General features: G+C 37.9%; 1 pseudogene; it reads left to right on the forward strand.

Annotated features, from left to right (window-relative positions):
• Positions 1 to 908: 908 nt before the first annotated feature.
• On the forward strand, positions 909 to 3,658 carry LOC101725400 (DNA endonuclease RBBP8-like; annotated as a pseudogene).
• The last annotated feature ends 735 nt before the right edge of the window (positions 3,659 to 4,393 follow it).

Below are 4,393 nucleotides of genomic sequence, written 5' to 3' on the forward strand. Positions count from 1 at the left end.
TGGATCAAGTACGGACAAAAAGCCCAATGAGATGAAGACTAGGAACTGTCTTTCTAATTGGAAAACATTGTGGTTGGTGGAACCCACAGCAAGAGCAGCTTTGGGATGAGGCAAAAACTTCAAGGAAGTGAATTTAAGAAAGAATGAGGTGGGGTCAGATAATAGCTATAATTTCAAGAATAATTTTTTTAATGGGCACAAAGTAAATAGTGGTTGATAGAGTCCATGCTAGATGTCTACTATTTCAGGATGAAAGAATGAACACATTTGTATGTTGTTGAGAAAAAAAAGTTAGAGAAGAGAAAAAAACCATTAGAGAATAGAAAAATTGATGATGTTAAAATTCAGTGCACACATAAGGAGGTTGACCTTATATCCAAGAACCACTGGTCATTTTTAACAGCAATAAAGGCAGAGAATCCAGACACAGATGAAGAATAAGTGGATACACGTAGTTTTGAGAGGCCATGGAAATTTCCTCATTATAGTTTCTTCTTTTTTTTTTCTTCCCTGAAATAGAAATAAGAATTGTCATCAGCTCACAATGACAGCAGTAAAAGTATTGAAGGTTTGGGGAGAAAACCATTCTGATAAAGAGTTTTGGGGCCAGGGCACCCTCCAGGCCTTCTTCCTCCCACAGGAAGAGCAGTTAGCTGAGGGAAAGGGGCACAAGAAAAGAAAGGCTGCAGCTGCCATTCCTTCACAGCCATCGCAGGTTTGCACTTCCCTGCTGGGGCTCTAGAATTTCAGGCAGAACTGGAAGCTGTAAAAGGATTTTCTTTCCCCTGCCCAGAGCATGGCACCTAGGGAGTATTTCAGCCTTCCAAAAACAACTTCACATTTATACAATGTAACAGGAAAGTTCTGAAAACATTAAGCAAATAGAAGTGTGGAGCCTATTAAACAAGATGAACATCTCTGGAAGTGGTTGTGGAAGCCCTAGTTCTCCAGATATATCTAATGATTTTAAGGAACTTTGGATGAAGCTGAAAGAGTATCATGATAAAGAACAAGATTTACAAGTAAAAAAATCCAAACTGAAAAAGGAACGCATTTTGTAGTTGAGATTACACATTTTGGAAGCACAGGTGAAGATGCACAAAGACTGGAAGAGTTCTTCACCAAAAATCGACAACTGAGAGAGCAACCATTAAAGAAACAGTTAAAGTTTTAGAAGATTGATTACGAGCAGGATTATGTGGTTGCTGTGCAGTAACTGAAGAACATATGCAGAAAAAGCAGCAAGAGTTTGAAAATATCCAACAGCAGAATCTTAAGCTTATTACCGAGCTTATGAATGAAAAGAATGCTCTTCAGGAAGAAAATAAAAAGCTTTCTGAGCAACTGCAGAAGATACTTGAGAATGATAAGCAGCGTCAAGCAGCTGAGCTTGAATGTGAGGAAAATGTTATTCCAGATTCAGCAATAACAGCCTTTTCATTTTCTGGCATTAGCCGGCTACGAAGAAAGGAGAATCTCCATGTCCAATATGTAGAAAAAACAAATACTAAATTGGAGCTTTCCATGTGTACAAATGAGTTAAGAAAAGTTTCTAAGGCTTCAACTCATTCACAACACAGCCCTAATGAAAAGGAAATTCTAGTTGCTGACATCTGTGATCAAAGTGAAGCTCCAGTGGCTAAAATATGTCAAACAGGAAGTTGTCTCACTGATAAGTCATCTTTTAATTTAGCTACAGTTGTTGCTGAAACACTTGGACTTGGCATTCAAGAGGAATCTGAATCTCAGGGTCCCGTGAGCCCTCTTGATGATGAGCTGTACCACTCTCTGGAAGGAGATCACAAGAAACAGCCTTTTGAGGAATCCATGAGAAATGCTAAAAATAGTTTAAGATTTTCAGATTTTACTTCAAAGACTCCTCCTCAAGAAGAATTGACTCCTCAGGTATCATCTCCTGTATTTGTACTACATCTACTGTGAAAAGCAGTTTGGGTTTGAATACAAGTTTGTCCCCTTCTCCTTTAGACACTGGGAAACAAAGCCATCTCAAAACAGCCTCTTTCAGCAGCACTTCTATTTCCAGAACAGAGAAAACTAGATCAAAATCTGAAGATAATGCCCTTTTCATACATCATAGTGTTGGGTCTGAATTGAACAAGGCCATTAGCCAGTCATCTTCTAGTAAGCTAAGCTGATTCTTCAAAATATAAGTGAATCCATAAATGAACAGGATATTACTGATCACACTAAAGATACTGTGATGGATAAACATATAGTGTCCCTGAAATCATTGGGAGGCAGAACATCCAAAAGGAAGAAAACTGAGGAAGAAAATGAACATGAAGTATGCTGTCTCCAAGCCTCTTTTGATAATGAAAATTCTCTTCCTTTTCCAATGGATAGTCAGTTCTCCATGAATGGGGACCATGTTTTGGATAAACCTCTGGATCTGTCTGATCAGTTTGAGCTATTCAGTGTCAAGAGAAAAGACAGGGAAATGAGACTTCCAAAAACAAATTCAAGCAAGTGACTCTTTATGAAGCTTTTAAGCCCATCCCAAAAGGCTCTTCCTCAAGCTGTAAGGCCTTGGATGGGAGCTCCATGATACCCAAAGATTCCCCAGAGGAGTCCTGTCTACAGGAGTTTGTCTGCCAGTCTTTATATAAATCCTCTCCAGACAATAAATCAAGACCTATAAAACAGACAATAAAATAGACCTATAAAAGAAGAAAATTCCATCTTCAAGATCCCTCTACATCCACGTGAAAGTTTGGAGACAGAGAATCTTTTTGATGATATGAAGGATGCTATTTCTAATGAGCCAATAAAAGTAAAAACCAGGTCAGTTCATGGAGGATGTGAACTTGCATCAGTTCTTCAGTTAAATCCATGCAGAATTACCAAAACAAAGTCTAACAACAACCAAGATGCATCCTTTGAAAATATCCAGTGGAGTGTAGATCCAGGAGTAGACCTTTCTCAGCATGAAATGGATATTACTGTAATAGATACAAAGGATGGCAATCAGTCAAAATTAGGAGGAGAGACAGTAGACATGGACTGTATGTTGGTCAGTGAAAGTTTGGTTTTAAAGGTGAAGAAGCAAGGGCAAAAAGGAGAAAAAAGTCCAAACAGAGAAAGAAAGATTAATGATAGCTTGGAAGATTTGTTTGATTGGACAACACATGAAGAATATGAATCCTGTTTGGCAGATGGTCTTCCTCAGGTGGTAAATGAATTGGAGGAATTATCCACTGCCATAAGGAAACCAAATGCACACGATGATAAACAAGATAAAGTCAAGCAGAAAGCATTTGTGGAGCCATATTTTAAAGATAATGAGAGAGAGACTAGCTTATGAAATTTTCCTCATATTGAGGTGGTTCAGAAAAAAGAAGAGAGAAGAAAATTGCTTGGGCACACGTGTAAGGAATGTAAAATTTATTATGGTGATATGCCAGCCGAAGAAAGAGAAAAGAAGTTGGCTTCCTGTTCAAGACACTGATTTCGCTATATTCCACCCAACACACTAGAGAATTTCTGGGAAGTTGGTTTTCCTTCCACTCAGACTTGTATGGAAAGAGGTTACATTAAGGAAGATCTTGATCTTTGTCCTCGTCCAAAAAGATGGCAGTCTTACAATGCAATGTTTTCTCCAAAAGGCAAGGAGCAGAAGACATAGAGACTGAAGCACAAACAGGACAGAGGGGACTTTTCTCCCTTTTAGTTATTTATAATTAGTTGGTATTAAACATTGATTTTTTTATCTTCTGTAAATTGACTTACAAATCAGTTTTTCTACTAAAAATGTTTTTAAATGGCATTTACCTACCACACAAATAACTATTTACAATGTGGATGTGTTTATACTTTCTTGTTATTGCATCTTTAAAACAATAAGGTGCTTTAATTTTGCACTCTAACTTCAGAGTTGCTTGTTTACTGTTTTGGTAATTACAATTTTGAAAATAAAAAAAGAGTTTTGGGGAACAGGAAGTGAATGCAGTAGGAAGTGCAGTTGGATTTTTGAGTAGTGTTCCAGGTTAATGGGCATATACTGATTAATCTAAGATCAGTCAGCATAGTGGGTTGTCTATGTTCTGCATCACAGGTACAAGTTTACAAGTAGACAAAGTTGTATTTCACCTGAGAGCATGGGGTCAGACTAAGAGAATATAATGGAGAAAGAAGAGACTTGAGGCTATGTGAAGTATAATAAAAGAATGTGGATATGCCACTGTGATGATGAAGCAGCTCTCTGAGCTCTCCCCATCTCGGACTAAGAGACTGGCCATTTTTCCAGATGGAACTCATAATGACACATGGCAGTGCCAAGGCTACTTCACTGCACTTGAACAGTTCATCAAAGAAGTCATCAAGAGTCATTCTCCTGAAGAAATGACAAAAACTTCATCCAATGTAATAATTATAT

This window comes from Heterocephalus glaber, unplaced genomic scaffold, assembly GCF_053883595.1.
Source record: "Heterocephalus glaber isolate CG9 unplaced genomic scaffold, H.glaber_assembly_v1.0 deba00001610, whole genome shotgun sequence".
In the NCBI taxonomy this organism is placed as follows: Eukaryota; Metazoa; Chordata; class Mammalia; order Rodentia; family Bathyergidae; genus Heterocephalus; species Heterocephalus glaber.